This window comes from Pteropus medius, unplaced genomic scaffold (genome assembly GCF_902729225.1).
Source record: "Pteropus medius unplaced genomic scaffold, Ma_sr-lr_union100, whole genome shotgun sequence".
Taxonomy (NCBI): domain Eukaryota; kingdom Metazoa; phylum Chordata; class Mammalia; order Chiroptera; family Pteropodidae; genus Pteropus; species Pteropus medius.
The window spans coordinates 927,466-946,686 of NW_024348530.1; the positions used below are offsets into that span (position 1 = coordinate 927,466).

The 19,221-nt window shown below is 33.8% G+C and overlaps 1 pseudogene; it reads right to left on the reverse strand.

Moving 5' to 3' along the window:
* Positions 1 to 17,013: 17,013 nt before the first annotated feature.
* LOC120616439 (uncharacterized) lies at positions 17,014 to 17,132 on the reverse strand (annotated as a pseudogene).
* Between the last annotated feature and the right edge of the window lie 2,089 nt (positions 17,133 to 19,221).

The window sequence follows — 19,221 nt, forward strand, 5'->3', positions numbered from 1 at the left end:
TGTAGAATACATTCTCAGTGGGAAAGTTTGGGTTCTGTTTATATATGAGCCACAGCATTTGAGGAAGTACAAGAATAGAAACATTTTGCCCAGGTAAAAGTAGTGCCAGAGATTTCACTTCTGAATATATACAGAGTGATGTTGAAAATCTTTAAGAAAAGAGAGCAAAGGACATCCTAATTGAGAATTTTATGTTCTTACTATACTACATTCTTACCCTGTCACAATAATTACATACACATTCACAAAATTTCCAAGAACTAAGACGTTGTAAGACCATATTTAATTTCAACCTTGGAAAGTGTCCAGTCTATTCTGAGCCTTCTATGACAGAAGAACAGAACAAATAAAAAAAAAAATTGGCTCTGCAAGTATGGCAAACTCTTCAAGCGAAAATGATTGCTGAAGAGTATATTTATGGATTAAAACAGATGATATGCTAATTTTCACATGCTTAGAAGGAAAGCCTTGGCTAGAAGTCTCAAATTCTCTCCAAAGGAACATTTATATATTGTTCTATGGAGCTTTCTTTCCATTTTCTTTTAGCCATAAAAATTATGATCTCTGGTCACATTGGTCAAAAATATTGTAAACTTTTATACACTTTATAAAAAAAAGTTTTTTTTTTTTAAATTAAGTTTAATTTTAGAGTAGCTTTAGGTTCACAGTAAAATTCAGGGGAAGGTACAAAAATGTCCCCGATATCCCCTATCCCCACCATATGCATAATTTCCTCCATTATCAATATCCCACATCAAAGGGAGACATTTGTCACAGCCGATGAATGTACATTGACACATCATAATCACCCAAAGTTTACATTATGGTTCAATCTTGGCATTGTACATTCTGTAGGTTTGAACAAATGTTTAATGACATGTATCCATTATTATGGTATCATATAGGGTATTTTCACTGCCCTAAAAATCCTCTGCGCTCTGCCTGTTCATCTCTCTCCCTTATCCACAACCGCTGACAATGACTGATTTTTTTTTTACCATCTCTATAGTTTTGTCCTTTCCAGAAGTTTATATAGTTGGAATCATATAGTAGTAACCTTGTCATATTGACTTCTTTCACTTTGTAATATGCATTGAAGATTCCTCTATGTCTTTCTATGGCTTGATTACTCATTTCTTTTCAGTGCTGAATAATATTTCATTGCCTGAATGTACTGCAGTTTATTTATCCATTCACTGTGTTAAGAACATCTTGATTGTTTCCAAGTTTTAGAAATAATGAACAAAACTGTGATAGACATCTGTGTGCAGGTTTTTATGCAGAAATAAGTTTTTGACTCTTTTGGGTAAATACCTAGGATCCTAATTGCTGGATCATATAGTAAAAGTATGTTTTGTTTTGTAAGAAACCAAAAAACAGTCTTCCAAAATAGCTGTACCATTTTGCGTTTCCACCAAAAATGAATGGGAGTTCCTGTTGCTCCATATCTTCAGCATTTCCAACAATTGGTGTTGTCCGTGTCCTGCATTTTGGCCATTCTAATAAGTTTGTAGCAATATCTCTTTGTTGTTTTAATTTGTATTTTCCTTTTAACATGTGATGTGGGGAATCTTTTATTAGGCTTAATTCCATCTGTATATCTTCTTTGTTGAAGTGTGTATTAAGGTCTTTGGCCATTTTTTTAATTGGGTTATTTGTTTTCTTATTGTTAAGGTTCAAGAATTTTTGTATATTTAACATAACGATCTTTTATCAAATATGTCTCCTGCAAATAATTTCTCCCAGACTGTGGCTTGTCTTCTCATTGTCTTGACATTGTCTTTCTCAGAGAAGTTTATAATTTCAAAGACATCCAGCTTATCAATTATTTCTTTCATAGATCACATCATTGGTGTTGCATCTAAAGAGCTATAATTATACACAGGGTGATCTAAGTTTCTCCGGTGTTATCTTCTGGGAGTTATAGTTTTGCATTTTACATTTAGGTCTATGATCCATTTTGAGTTAACTTTTTCTGAAATATATAAAGTCTGTATCTAGATTTATATTTTTGCATGTGGATATCCTGTTGTTTTAGCACCATTTGTCACAAAGATTATCTTTTCTACGTTGTATTGTCTTTGCTCCTTTGTCAAAGTTCAGTTGAATATATTTATGTGAATCTATTTCTGGGTTCTCTATTCTGTTCCACTGATCTATTTGAAGGCTAAGCAAGTTATTGGAAGAGGAGTATAAATTATTACAACTTTTCTGAAAAGTATCAAGATTCATCAAGTCTTAAAAATATGTATCCCTTTTGGCCTAGTATCTCTGCTCCTGGGAATAATTTTTAAGTAAATGAACAGAAATTCAGAATAAAGGTTATATACATGTACGTTTGTTAAAGTATCAAACATAACAACCAAAAATCATGAACTACCTAGATAAATACAACCATAGAAGAGCTGAAACACCTGAGCAACTATTATAAATGATGTTTATGAGAAGTTTGGAGAAACATGATAGAGAGGTGTCTCCAGATCTCTCCTCTTGAAACAACAATAAGCTAAACATCTAAAACTCAACAAAAAACACCCAAATTGCACATAAGCATGTCTGAGAGTAGAATCTGCGCATAAGAGCTACCACAGGTCAGAACCCCGGGTGTTGAGTGGTGGACTGGGAGAAACAAAAAATCTGCCTCTCACAGCTGGAGCTCCCTGTAGGAGGATGGGGAAGGAAAGAAGGTGCGGCCGGTTCCCTGCACAACCCTGCCTGAAAGACCTTGAGATCCACGTGACCAATGACAAGACCCAGTCATCAGGGCAGAAAGCAGAGAAATGAGAATGGCAGAGAACTGGGGATGACAGAGAAAAAAAAATGATTTTTACCAGCTGTGGTTGCAAAACAGAGGCTGAGCCACAGCTCTCAACTCCCGACACAGAGGGGCCCTGCTCTTATATCCCCCAAGACAGAACACCACAGAGCCCAAGGGGAATTGAGCAAACACTGCGGAAACTGTTGCTAACACAGACAGGGACTGAGACTGAGGGTAGCAAGTGTGATTAAACATCCATAAGAAAAAAAGACATTATTAAAGCTATATAAAAAGCAGGGACTCATGAGGCTTAGACGCCACCTAATGGAAATCAAAAGAAAAACGCCTTCTTTGCAACAGGCTAAAAAGAGACATTTATATAATAAATCTTTCTAGGAAAAAGGCAGGATCCATTTCCATTAAGGCCCAGGCAGAGAAATAGTCCATTAAACACCATGAACAACCAAGGTGACAAGGTATCTCAGAAAGAAAGAGAAAAATCCCAAGAAAATAAGCTTACAGACATAGAAATATGCAACTTAAATGACAGAGAATTCAGGATGGTACTTCTGAAAAAACTCAGTGAGCTCCGAAATGATTCATATCAACAATTTTAGGAATTGAAAAAAAAACAACTACATGAGTAGGATGAGCTATTTAACAAGGAGATTGAAACCCTCAAAAAGAATAGAATAGAACTACTGGAGATGAAGAACACACTGAAAGAGATGAAAAATGAAATAGCGAGCTTGAGAAATAGAGTCGACCAAATGGAGGAAAAGATCAGTGATATCAAAGACAGAAATCTAGAAATAAATTAGAAGGAAGAAGAGAGAAACCGAAGAATGAAAAATAATGAAAGAGAAATACAAGGACTAGCTGATACCATCAGAAGAGGAAACATAAGAGTAATGGCCATTATTGAAGGCAAGGAAAAGGAACAGGGACTAGAAAGCATTTTCAGACAAATAGTTGATGAGAATTTCCCAAATCTAAAGAATGAGCTGGGGCTTGGAATTTAAGAAGTCAACAGAACAACTAATTATCTCAACTCAAAAAGGCCTTCACCAAGACACATTGTATTAAAAAGATCAGAAATCAACAATAAAGGCAGAATTCTCAGGGCAGCCAGGAAAAAGAAGACGGTAACTTATAAAGGTAAACCCATTAGATTATCATTGGAATTCTCAGCACAGATTTTATAAGCCAGAAAGGTGTGGACTCAAATATTCAAACTATTAAGCGAAAAGAACTACCAGCCAAGAATAATATATCCTGCTAAGATCTCCTATAGATATGAAAGAGAAATAAACAAAATCCAACAATATCCTGCCTCCAGGAGACACATTTCAGTTCCAAAGGCTAATATAGACTCAAAGTGAAAGGATGGAAAAAAATATTTCAAGCAAAGGGCATGCAGAGAAAAACAGGAGTAATGGTACTAATATCGTAAAACACAGACTTAAACATAAGAAAGGTAAAGAGAGATACTGAGGGACACTTCATAATAATAAAGGGAATCATGCACCAAGAAGACATACTACTTATTAATATCTATGCTTCCCATCAGGGAGTCCCAAAATATATAAAGCAATTACTAACAGATCTAAAGAGAGAAACAGATCAAAACACTATCATAGTAGGGGACCTAAATATCCCACTGTTAGATATGGACAGAACATCCAAACAGAAAATCAATAAGGAAATAACATCCTTAAATGACACATTAGACCAACTGGACATAATTGACATTTACAGAGCCTTCTATCTCAAAACAGCTGCTTATACATTCTTCTCTAGTGCACATGGAACATTCTCAAGAATCGACCACATACTGAGACACAGGGATAGCATCAACAAATATGAGAGTTGAAAACCTACCAACCATATTCTCTAATCATAATGCTTGGAAGCTGGAGATCAAATGTAAAAAGAAAAAAGGAAGAACCATAAATACATAGAGATTAAACAACATACTACTAAAGAATAACTGGATCAGAAAAGAAATAAAAAGAGATCAAGAATTACATATAAATGAATGATAATGATAGTACAATTTATCAAAACTTTTGGAACACGACAAAAGGGGTCATAAGAAGAAAGTTCATGTCATTACATGGCTATCTCCAAAAACTAGAACAAGCCCAAATAAACAACTTAACACTTCATCTTAAAAAAAAAAAAACAGAAAAGGAAGAACAAATGAAGTCTAAAGTCAGAAGAACGAATGAGACGATCGAAATTAGAGCAGAAATAAATGAAATTGAAAACAAACAAACAAACAAACAAAAACAATAGAAAAAATAAATACAACAAAGAGCTGGTTCTTTGAGAAGGTTAATAAAATTGACAAACCCCTGGTTAGACACACTAAAGAAAAAAAGAAAGGACACAAACAAAATTATGGATGAAAGAGGAGAAATTAGGACAGACACTGCAGAAATACAAAGGATCATGCAAGAATACTATGAAAAAGTATATAACAACAGATTTAATAACCTAGAAAAACATGGACCAGTACTTAGGGTAATAAAACCTTCCTAGATTGAATCAAGAGGAACGTGAAAATCTAAAGAGACTGACGAGCAGTATGGAAATTTAAACAATCATCAAAAACCTGCCAAAAAATAAAAGTCCAGAACCAGATAGCTTCACCAGTGAATTCTACCAAACATTCAAAGAAAATTTAGTTCCTATTCTTCTCAAAATCTTCCAAAAAATTGAAGAGGAGGCAATACTTCCCAACTCATTTTATGAGGCCAATCTTATTCTGATACCAAATCTGGTAAATATAACACACACACACACACACACACAAACTACAGACAAATATCTCTCATGAACACAGATGCAAAAATAAGATACTAGCAAACTGAATACAGCAATGTATTAAAAGATTATACACCAAGATCATGTGGGCTTCATCCGAGGGGCACAAGGATAGTTCAACATACACAAATCGATTAATATGATACACCACATAAACAAATTAAAAAATAAGAATTACATGATCATATCAACAGATGCAGAAAAAGCTTTTGACAAGATACAGCATCCATTTATGATCAAAACACTTAACAAAATCAGTATAGAAGGAAGGTACTTTAACATAATAAAGGCCATCTATGAAAAATCCTCAGCCAACATTATACTTAATGGAGAAAAACTGAAAACCTTTCCTCTATGATCAGGAACAAGGCAAGGCTGTCCACTATTGCCACTGTTATTCATTATGACACTGGAGGTCCTGGTGAGTGCAATCAGGCAAGAGAAAGATATAAAAGGCTTCTGAATAGGAAACAAAGAAGTCAAACTCCCACTCTTTGCAGATGACATGATTCTCTATATAGAATACCTTAAAGACTCCACAAGGACACTTCTGGAAACAATAAGCAAATACAGAAAAGTTTCTGGATACAAAATCAATGTTCAAAAATACATAGCATTCCTATACTCTAATAATGAAGTGTCAGAAAAAGAAGTGGAAAACATAATTCCTTTTGCAATTGCAATGAAAGGAATACAATACATAGGAATAAATTTAACGAAACACATGAAGGACCTATATGATGAAAACTACCATACCCTTTCAAAGAAATCGAGGAAGATACAAAGAAATGGAAAGACATTGCGTGTTTTTGAGTTGGAAGAATCAAGAGAGTTAAAATGACCATATTATCTAAAGCATTATACAGATTTAATACAATCCCCATCAAAATCCCATCAGTATTTTTTAAAGAAATAGAGCAAAAAATAATCATATTTGTATGGGAGCACAAAAGACTCCAAATTGCCAAAGCCATCCTGAGAAAAAAAATGAGGCTGGAGGCATCCCTCTGCCCAACTTCAAATTATACCACCAAGTGACTGTAATCAAAACGGCATGGTATTGGCAGCAAAACAGATACATGGACCGGTGGAACAGAATTGAGAGTCCAGAAGTAAACCCATATTTATATGGACAATAATTTGTGACAAAAAAGCCAAAAACATACAGTGGAGAAAGGAAAGCCTCTTCAACAAATGGTGCTAGGAAAACTGGAAAGCCACCTGTGAATGAATGAAACTAGACTGTTGTTTATTATCACACAGCAAAAAATTAACTCAAAATGGACGAAGGATCTGAATATAAGACCTGAAACAATAAAACACATAAAAGAACACATAGGAACTAAACTCAAGGACCTTGGACTTCAAGAAGATTTTATCAATTTGACCTCCAAGGCAAGGGAAGTATAAGCAATAATAAAAATATGGTCTACATCAAACTAAAAAGCTTTTGCTGAGCAAAAGAAACTGTCAACAAGGTAAAGAGACAACCATCCAAATGGGAAAATACATTTTCAGGCAATGCCTCCGACATGGGCCTAATATCCAAAAATATACAAAGAACTCATACAACTCAATAATAACAACAAAACAAACGATCCAATCAAAAAATGGGCTGAAGACCTGAACAGACACTTGTCCTTAGGGGACATAGAATTTGCCAACAAATATATGAAAGGATGCTCAACATCGCTAGCTATTAAGGAAATGCAAATCAAAACCACAATGAGATACCATCACACACCTGTTAGAATAGCTATAATGAAAATGACAAGTAATAATAAATGTTGGAGAGAATGCCAAAAAAATGGAACCCTCATACATTGCTGGGGAATCTGCAAATTGGTTCAGCCACTATAGAAAATAGTATGCAGGTTAAAGGGGTCAAATATGTGGTGAGAGAAAGAAATCTAACTTTGAGAGGTGAACGCACAATGTAAATATATATGTATCACTTACTGTTAAAATGTACAGCTGAAACATCGAATTTTTAAACTAATATCATCATAAAAAATAAAATAATTTAAAAACACTCAAAAATAAAAACCCTAAGAATTGATCTACCATATGATCCAGCAATCCCTCTACTGGATATTTACTCCAAAGACTTGAAAATCCATATCCAAAAAGGTATTTGCACACCAATGTTCATAGCAGCATTATTCACAGTGGCCAGGGCAGGGGAGCAACTGAATTATCCTACGATAGACGATTGGCTAAAGAAGCAGTGGCACATATGTACAATGGAATATTACTCAGCCATAAGAAGAGATCAAATACTGCCATTTGCGACAACATGGATGAACCTCGAGATAATCATGCTAAGCAAAATAAGCCAGACAGAAAAAGTTGAAAATCACATCATATTACTTATATATATGTGAGATATAAACCTAAAAGTAACAAATGAACAGGACAAACAAGTAGACTCATGGTCATGAACAATAGACTAGTGGTTATCAGAAGGTTACGGGGAGGGAGGAAGGGAGCAGTAGATGTGTTACAGGGGGTCGAATATGTGGTGACAGAAAGAAATCTAACTATGAGAGGTGAACATACAACGTAAACATATATATGCCTTACTGTTAGGTATACAGCTGAAACTTATTGGATTTTGTTAACCAATGCCACCATAAAAAGAAAAAATAAATAAAAATTTGATGTTTATGGAGATCTAAATCACATGAATAAATTTGACTTATAAAATATTACGTTTGAAATATTAGAATATTTTACTCAAGGTTTGGTATGATATCAAGAGTGAAATAAACATATAGATAAACACACTAAATGTATACACAAATGTACATATGATAATGTTGTAATATCTTAGTAGATGGGAAACTGAACACACACACCATCATATACTCTTCTGCAAAGTCCTATCCCTCTATATATTGAGCAGATGTAGCTCACATATTTTTTAAATAAAATAAAATTTTTATTATAAAATTAATACAGGCTTGTTACCCAAAATTGGGGAAATTTATTTAAAAAAATTATATTACTATACTTTCTTTGTTCCTGCCATGCCTTTATGTTGGACCTGCACTCTATATAACAATTTGTATATAGTTATTTTTTAAATAACATTTTTCTGATTTCAAAAGTAATGCATGCTCATTGTAGAAAAATGGGAAAATATAGAAATCAATAAAAAATTAACAATTATCTAGAATCCTATAGATGATGATAACAATGGCAGTAATATTATTATTCACAGACTGGCAGTGCCTCCTGAGTACCAGAGATTTTTTATGTAAAAAGCATTTTACATAAATGATCATATTTAATTTTTACAGTAGTCTTATGAGATGTGAAAACAGACTCAGAACTACTTATCTCACCCAAATCCACAGACTCAGAAGAATTACTTACCTCGCCCAAATCCACACAACTACTAAGTGGTATATCAGGTTGGCTCCACAGCACAAGGTCTGAAGCACTACACTATATATTTTTTGCTCTTATTTCTCGTTATTTATAGTCTCTCTTATCTATCTACATTTGTATGCCAAACAATCTATGATCTAAAGAAAAAAAAAAAACAACCTTTAGAAAGTGTGGCCGTCTTCTCTCTTTTCACCAATTTTGCCTAGACTATGATGCATCTACCCAATACTTTTTTCAATTCAAAAGTTTTATTTTTCTTTACATATGTCTTATTATTGTTTTAGTTGTTTTATTTTTTTTTCCTTAGGGATACTTAAAATTATTAGACTATATAGCCATTTTTCAAGTTTATCATCTTTTTCTTCTCGGGTCTCATCTTTGTTTTTTTCACCATTTTCTGAGAATGTCTTTTCAAGTATGTGTGACATTCTCACTGATTTGTTGACATTGTTAATTCGGCTGTCTACAGCTTTCATTGTCCATATAAATTTGTGGCTGAGTTTTAATTACTTATAATCTTTCTTAATCTTATCTCTAATTTTAAATAGATACATTCGTTATTATCTTAATTTGGTCTTGGATTATAGCAGAGGTTCTTAAATTGAGGTTCATAAAAAGACTTCAGAAGATATGTAAAACCTCAGAAACTGAATGCAAAAAAATGTGAATATATTTATAAATTTTTTTTACATGGAGAGAAGTTCTAGAATAGTCATTCAATTTTTCAAAATGGTCCATGAGATTACAAAAAGTTCTGAACACCTGCCATTTTACACTTTGCTTTGTAGAAGCTATGTCACTTTGCATTTTAGTTAAAATAACAAAGTATTTTACATTTTTCTGATTCATTTAAAAACTCATTTTCAGAAATGTGCTTTCTTTGAGTCTGCAGAATAATTTTCTCTTTAACCTGTTTGTAATTTTTTTCATATGTTTCATATAATTTTTTAGTTTATTGCTTGTTCTCAAAGGGGTTACAATCTATATTTGATATTGATTAGGAGACAATAATCTTTGGGCTATTCTCAAATTGGGTATTAAATAAATCTCTTTCTCAGATATACATCTGGATGATAGATTGATGTACATATCTCCTATCCTCACCTATCTGTTCTACGTGTCTAACTTGATTTCATCTAATGTATTTCCTTTGAACTAAGATTGGATCCTCTCCTAAGCCAAATGACTGACTTGTCGATAATCTAAACTGATGGAATACATGAAAAACTATAATCCCTGGAAAATACTCTTACTAAGATTCTTTTTTTTTTCTCTATCCTACTTACAGAAAATTGTCTATAGGGACTGATCCTTAAGGATGTAATTCACCACTGCTTCATATTCAAATTCCCAAAGCCACCACTATCATTTGCCTTCTCTAATTATTTTCTGGTAGTTTACATTTCAAAGTGTATATATAGAAAGAATGGCAATATTTTCTAACCAGCCTTCTAGCCCTCTGAAATAGTGCCTTCCAGGCAATAAGACAACTAACCTATTTTGCTGAATATAGAATTTGTGTTTTAGAAACAGTATTTAGACTGCACAGGAGCACAACACAGTTTTTTCTAGATAGTCTCAATTGGCTTACCAAATCTTTAGCAATGTAGTATAAGTGATCTATTGACTGCATTTTTCAATCCATTTCTTTCTGATTTTTTGGTAATAAAGATTTCTTCCTAGTTCTGGCAATAATTTGACTCTCATTCTAAATTGTCGGCCTTTTTGTGAGTACTCATTATTTTCTATGTCTTCATATGTACTTTAGTGGAAATTCAAGAGTAGCTGTATAAAGGGCTGCCAGACAGATGCCACATTTCTAAGGCTAAGCCAGGGAAAGAGATTCCAAGAGAAGCCTGTCCGAAAATTCTAAATCTATGCTAACATCAGTATGTTGGGAAGCAGAAATTTCCCAACCTGAATTCTAGAATTAAAACTAAAATCTTTTAATTTATTTCAGATAATTTTAAGATTCTCAAAAGTAGGAATATATAATGCCTTAAATTAAGGTTAACTGTGATCAAAGTTTAAAGTAGATAAAAATCTTTCTCTGAGTATTTTCTTATCTTTTTAGTGGGCTTCTCATAATTAATGCCACATATTCCCTTACTACCCAGGGCTTTCATGCCTCCCACTGTAGAAATCTACCCTGGCCTGCCTTCCTTGGTGAGTAGCTCATAGTCTTAAATCATCTTTCCTAACTTCTCTAGTCAAATATTCTGTTTCTTCAATGTTCCAATCTTTCCTGCCAAATATAGATCCTAGCAGTTCACTGGCAAGTCTTTTTAGGGGCGAGAGTGGATTGGAGCATATTATAAAAATTCAATCCTTGAGTAACACTTTCTTTTGCTATGTTGTCGTGTCCACTATAATACACATTTATATATATTCACTTTTCCTAAGGGTACATGCCACATTCTACTCCACCTCTCCTTAGTGCTACTTCTGACAAGATGGTTCTGGGATCCTTTGGTAAGCCACATCTCTTAATAAAGAAAAGCATTGATTCCTTGTTCTTTGGCAAAACTTTTAATATCGAGAATAACAATAATATCAGGAATACATAAATTATTAATATTGATTATATAATCCAATATCTTTCTTTTAATAGGTCCTGCAAGCAGCAGGATATAAAGTATGATTTTTGCTTCTTGTTGTAGAAACCTGTAGATCAGCTTTTCTGTTTGTTAGTTTATAATCCTTTATTGATAAAATATAGCATAGTGTTTTGAGATACGAGTTCAAATCCTGTCTCTACTACTTACTAGTTGCATCACTTTGGAGACACTACTTATTTTCTTTAAGCTTCAGTTTCTTCATCTGTAAAAGAAAAATAATGATGCCTCCTGTATCAAAGGGCCAATGAAATTATTCATACAATAATAAATACATGGTGGCTAGCTATACTGCATGCCTGGATTATTATAAGTGTACAATGGACATTGATATCATTATAAGAAGGCTGTACACTGTGAAAGTTAAGAGAAATATGGACTTTGAAGTTATACTACTTAAGTTTAAATACATGACCTACCACTTACTAGTTGTATGTCCTTAAACAAGTCATTTCCTCCTGAGACTCTGTTTCCTCATCTGTAAAACAGAAATACTAATAGAATCTACTGTGAAGGACTACTGTGAATATTAACTGAGATTCTTCACATAAAGCCCTTAGCAGACTGCCTAGCACATAGTGAATGCTCAATAAACGTTAATAATTGTGCAACAATGGTGACAACTATGTAAACAAGGAAAACCAACAGCTCTCAAGTCACGTTTACATACTAGGTCACAATATACTTGCTTATCAGTATGGCTCTCCTGGGGGTCCTGCTCAAGTAAACAACTCATAGTACTGACCATAATTCTTAAATTAATTGCCTAAAATTAGCAACGTTATTTCTTGCTCAGTGTAGGTTTTCTGAAAACTGAACTTTACTGATGTTTAAGAGCTTAGCAAATAGTCTTAGGATTGAAGAAAGTCGAAAGTAGAAGGATTTCTGTGACAGAGATAGCCCCAAACTCAGAGAGAGGAAGCATTCACCTGAGGCAGCAGCTCAGCTGAATGTGCTTAATTGAAAGGGCAAGAAAAAGAGTGGTTAAGTGATTGTGGTTTATGTCAAAAAACAGCACAGGAGTACAGAATGTAGGCAATAACATGAGAAGAAGGTTACAAGCCCTAAAGAAATAATTTCAGAAGTGCAAAAGCTTACAAACTGACTTAGAATTTCTGAGAGGTCATTGACAAGCTGTGTTTGGATACAGACTTGAAAAGGCATCATTTCTATAAGGCATATGGTTCCACTGCAGAGCATGTGAAACATTTGAAAAAAAAAGTGACATTTACATGAAATATACTTTGTAGCAAAGAGTTGGATGCAGAAACAGGAAACAGATCTAGAATCTGAGAAATTTGTGCTGGGCATTAATGATGATGTCAGATGTGGATGTCAACATGGAAGAATGAATCGCTACCCCAAACACACATTTTGGTTAACAACCTGCCAGAGATTGAGCAAAAAACTATCTGGAGTTGAGTCAGAGAAATAAAAAATGATGAAGCAATAGCAGAAATAAACACTGCAATAAGAAAGCGTAGGCTGCACAAGTGACACCAGGTACAAAGCTAGAATTCTGAAACTGAGAATCTTGCTAATATTGGCAAGCCAAGTTCTTGGGGCTAGTGTTGCTAGAGAGGGCCCAACTGGGGCAGTGAACACTGATGATATGGAAAATAGATGTAAGCAGGTGGCATAGAAAGTGGGCCCCTGCAGTGTGGCTGCATCGAGTCCTCATGAACATAGCACTTAACATAAGGCTAGTCTCTTGGGTCAAGAGAAGTCAGTCAGCTCATGAACAAATGAAAGCCTAAATAAGGTGTTTTTTGATGGGGTTCATTTTGTCGTAACTACAAAAAATATGATGAATTCCATAAATTATGTCCATGTCACATTTGCTAAATCAATTTGTAACAGTCTTAAAACCTCTTAACATGCCTAAGGGGTCATGGGGACAAGATGCATTAATTTTTTTTTTAACCTTGATTTTGTATATAAGCCAACTTAGAAACATGGCACACCTTTTTGTCTAGTAAGATAGTAAGAAGAGTAAATCATCTTTTTTCTTTCCTGACACCCCAATAAGAAAGGTTATTGTTTTCTTAAGCAAATGAAATGTGAATAAACTTAAAACTAGATTTTTTTTTTCCAAAAATCCTTTACTGGACATATGTTTGACCTGCATTTCAAACCCATTTCCTTTATCACCAGTACTACCACTTACGTCATGAACCCACACAAAGGAGCCCAATTTTTTCCTGTTGTTCCCTAAAACACCAACTCAATACAAGCCTTTCTAATTCTACAGAGTAACTTTTCCTCAAATGGTCCCCAATTTCCATGCAGTCCAAGTACATTTTTGGCCATTTCCATGGCTACTTGAGTTCTGGTGGTTTGGAAGCTTTGAAATTTCTTAAATCAATACCACCTTTGCTTCCCCCGCCCCCGCCCCGGAGCCTCATTCTGGCACAGAAAAGGAGAAAAAACACCATTTTGTTGGAATAACTAATTTTTCTAAGTGTGGCACAGCCTCGACCTGATAGAGAAACAACATGGCTCATTCAGCATGACTAAATCCAAAATGTTTTTTCAAGTCTTCTGGGCTAGATGAACTTTGAGTTGCTAAGCAATCTGTTGCAACACACTCTGTGTAGGCGAAGAAAGAGAATAAAGGATTCACAAGACAATTGTTGGCAAATCCTCAAGCTGGGCTAATAATCTATAATAAATCGAATCAAATGTTAACCTGAATATTGAGTTTGCCTTTGCTCCTGTCCACACTGTAGAATGGAGATACACCTTGTGTTTGGAAATGCTACCATCTGTTTTCATCAAATACTAGAGAACTAGTTCTGGTGCTTGCAAGTAACTAAACACTCCCTTGAGTGGTGACAATGTCATTTGACATATTTCTTAAGAAGGTAACAAAAAATAATGTGCCAGTCATAATTAAATTATGTTGTATTTTACAAAGTAGAAAAGAGAAATAAAGATGTTTCCATGGCGGGGGGCACTCAAGTTACAAAGGAAGCATTCCTGACTTTATGGAGAAGAAAAAATTTGGAGATTAGAAGTGAAGGGGTTCATATATAAGGTAACTCTCATTTATTTTTATATTTCCTTAAATATCTTCAAAATTATGTATTTTTGTTGGGAAATGAAGGTGGAAAAATTCAGTCACACTTTAAATTGTGAATTGAGGACAATAGGGTAGGAAAGTATTAAACTCTCTTCATCCATTCAACGTTCATTCAACAAACCTAAAACCTATTGTGCATACAAAATATCGGGCAATGTGCTTTGGGGAATATAAATATTCATAACTCATTATCTCTGTCCTCAAAAGAAATAATTTTAAATAACAACACAGATGATAAAGAAGACTATGAAGATAGTAGTAATATAGTAAATACCACAGTCAAAAAAAAAGAAGATACCACTGGTTGTTGCTGGCAGAGTCAACTGATTTTAGACAAGAATGTCAAAATTATTTAATGGGGAAAGAATAGCCTTTTCAACAAATGGGGCCGGGACATCTCAATACCCATAAGTAAAAGAATAAATTTAGGACCACCACTTCACACTATACACAAAAATGTTAACTTAAAATGGACAAAGACCTCAATATGAGCTAAAACTAAAAACAAACAAACAAACAAAAAACTATAAAGGAAAACATAGGGGTTAATCTACATGATCTTACATTAGACAATGGTTTCTTAGATATGACACCAAAAAGTATAAGCAACCAAAGAAAAAAATAAATTGAACATCATCAAAATTAAAATTGTGCTTCAAAGGACATTATGAGGAAAGTGAAAAATACAACCCACAGAATGAGGAAAAAATGTTTAAAAATCATTTATCTGATGAGACATGTATCCAAAATATATAAATAACTCTTACAACTCAGCAATAAAAAGGCAAATAAACCAATTTTAAAATGGACCAAGGATCTGAATAGACTTTTCTTCAATAGCACATAAAAAGATTCTCATCATTAGCTATCACGGAAATACAAATCAAAACCATAATGAAATACCACTTCAAACCCATTAGGTTTACTATAATCAAGAAGACTTATAGTGTTAGTGAGGATTGGAGAAATTAAGACACTCATACATCACTGATGGGAATGTAAAATATTACAGCCGCTTCGGAAAACAGGTTGACATTTCCTTGTATGAGTAAAATAGTTACCATATTACTCAGCAATTCTACTTCTAGGTATATACACAAGAAAAATGAAACATAAGCCTATATGAAAATTTATATAAGAACGTTCATAGCAGTACTATTTATGATAGCCAAAACATGAAAACAATCTAAATATCCATCGACTCATAAATGGATATACAAAATGTGATTATATCCGTACAAAAGAATATTATTCAGCCTTAAATAAATGATGTATAGATAAATACTACAACGTGTATGAAACTTGAAAATATTATGCTAAGTGAAAGAAGCCAGACACAAAAGTCCAGGTATTGTATGATTCCATTTATTTGAAATTTCCAGAATAGGCAAATTCACAGAGAAAGTGTAGATTAATGGTTTCAAGGAGCCAGGAGCAGGAGGGGTGGGGCTGAATATGGGGAATGACTGGTAATAGGCTTGCTTTTGAGGTAATGAAAATATTTTGGAATTAGAAAATGGTGATGGTTACACGACATTGTGAATATACTAAAAACTACTGAATTATGCATGCCAAAGGATGAATTTTACGGCATTGTGCATTACATAACAATTTAAAGAATTCTTCCTTTCTTAGGTGAAATAAAATTAGATTTGGAGTGGCTCTTAAAGACTATAGGCTTTAATTATCTCTTTTATTTTCTTTTAATTAAATTTATTGGGGTGACATTGGTTAATAACATTATAAAAGTTTCAAGGGTACAATTCTATACTACATCATTTACATTTTGTGTTGCATGCTCATCACCCATAGTCTAATTTCCCTCCATCACTATATATTTGATCTCCTTAACCCATTTCATTTTCCCTCACCCCCTTTTCCCTTTAGTAAACCACCTTTCCGTTACCTGTGTCTATGAATTGGTTTTATTTGTTTGTTGTTCTCAGTTTTATATCCCACATATAAGTGATCATATGGTTCTTGTCTTTTTCCATCTGACTTACTTTACCTAGCATGGCACTCTCAAGACATCCATGTTGTCGCAATGGCAATATTTCATCTTTTCTTATGGCTGAGTAGTATTCCATGGTATATACATATCACTTCTTTATCCAATCATCCATTAAAAGATACAGGATGTTTCCATGTCTTGGCTACTGTAAATAATGTGGCAATGAACATAGGGTTCACATATCTTTACTAACAAATGTTCTTAAATCATTTATTTATTTATTTATTTATTTTTATTTTTTATGTTATTTTTTTAGGCAAGGCAACCCTTGGTTGACCTCACAGATTGCAAGGACCTTGTCAGTTTACAATCTCTTATTTTTTTATGCTGACAGCACCTGGTCTTCCTAGGTAGTCTGCCATCCAAGCACTAACCAGGCCCGACCCTGCTTAGCTTCCGAGATCAGACAAAATCGGGATTGTTCAGGGTAGCATGGCCGCAGACTGTTCTTAAATATTTTAGATACCCAGAAGAGGGATTGCTGGGTCATATGGTGGCTCTATTTTTAATTTTTTGAGGAAGATCCATGCTGTTTTCCATAGTGGCTGTACTAATTCACATTCCCACCAGCAGTGCATGAGGGTTTCTTTATCTCCACATCCTTTCCAACACTTGTTATTTTTTGTCTTATTGATAATAGCCATTCTAACAGGTGTGAGGGATTATCTCATTGTTGTTTTGATTTCCATTTCCTCTATTGCTAGTGAATTTGGGCATCTTTTCATATGTCTGTTGGCCATTTGTATGTCTTTTTTGGGGAAAGTGTCTGTTCAGTTCCTTTGTCCATTTATTAATAGGATTGATCTAATATATATATACACATATATATATAATGTGTCTTTCACTCAGAATTTATAAACATAAACACATTTTTATCATATATTCTTCAGATTTTTCTTTCTTTTTATATAATTAGGATATCACCAATAAAGTTAAAGCATTCCCTAATCCCTTTACCCAAGAAGTACCCACTATTCTGGCATTGATGTGTAACTGAACCATGCATGTTTTTAAAATAATTTTATTACTGATAAGTATAAATATTTTGATTTTTAAGTTTATATAAATGGTCTCTATCTTAGTCTGATATCCCTAGAAAGCACAGCCTGAGGCAAAATCTTATGTGCTACTACTAATATTTGGTAGGACAATAATAAAATGGAGTTCTTAATTGCATTTTCACCCAGTACCACAACCTACCTAAGGGGTCTTCTTTTGAAATGAGTTAGTTTGCTCCTCTTAAATATAACATCAGAAATCTAATTAGAAATTAATAGTTTTCCTGGACATCTGAAGAATGTGAGAGACCTTGACCTTTTCATAGTCCTCTTCTTCCCTTTCTCCTTTCCACAAACTAGGAAACAACTACTTATTTTTACCACGGACAGTTTCATCTTTTGCTTTATCAGATATCTTGGTTCTCTCCTATGTTATAATATTAACAAAGAACATTTTATACCCCCAAAGGGTCTAAACCATTTCAATATCCTAGATTAAATAACAGAGTTGACACATTTTTTTCTATGACTTACTTTAAATGCACCAAAGACTTTTGCAGTCTTGCTAATAATCCAAGAACATTCAACAAAGAGTAAAGAAAACTTTACATGTGATTTAAAGAGGATTCACATCACTCTTAGGGTTCAGGATGTCAGATGGCAAAATGTGGTTTACCAATATAAAGCTGGAAGATTACTAGGGAAAGAGAGAGATTAGAATGAAAAAATAGGGTGATGTAGGCTCAGATGGTAAAAAAAAAAAAATGTTATTCAAACTACCATCTTAAACCAGAGAATTTCTTTAAAAAGAAGCACAGATGATAAGAACACAAAGATGATAACACACAGAAATAACACAGAAGGGCATTGGTTTCCCACATTATGGAGATAAAGTGTTTTCAATTATATCATTATAATGTGAAGCCAGATTCTGTTCATAGATAAAGTCCCCAAATTCTCAGTTAACACAAAGGCAGTTTTTCATTCTCTTTATATCAGTAATGATCTGCAGGATTCCATTGTTCATTAAAAAGCATTTATTTTAGTAATGTGAATATACATATCCAGACAAAATTTTGCATTTGTTTTCTGTTTCTGCATTGCTTTGTCAGTACTTATCACTCCCTTTCTTCCATCATTTCAGTCTTGGTCTATTTTCTTGGTAAACATTTTGTTGAAGTACAACATATATTCAGAAAAGTGTATAAACCTTAAGTAGATAGATAGCTAGATAGACAGATACAGATATTAATAAATGTAACTACCACCCAAAAGAAGATAAAGTATATTACCAACATTCTAGAAAGCTCCACTGTGCCTTGTACACCATTCCACTTAGTATCCCTACAAGATATCATGACCTCTATTATCAAGATTAATTTTATCTCTTTTGAACTTCATATAAATATGATCATACAAGAGGCACTCTGTGTCTCGCTTCTTTTGTTATATATTTTATGCTTATGAGATTTAGCTATGTTGTTGGCTATAAGTAGTTTATTGTTTTTCGTTGTTATGTAGTATTCCACTGCTTA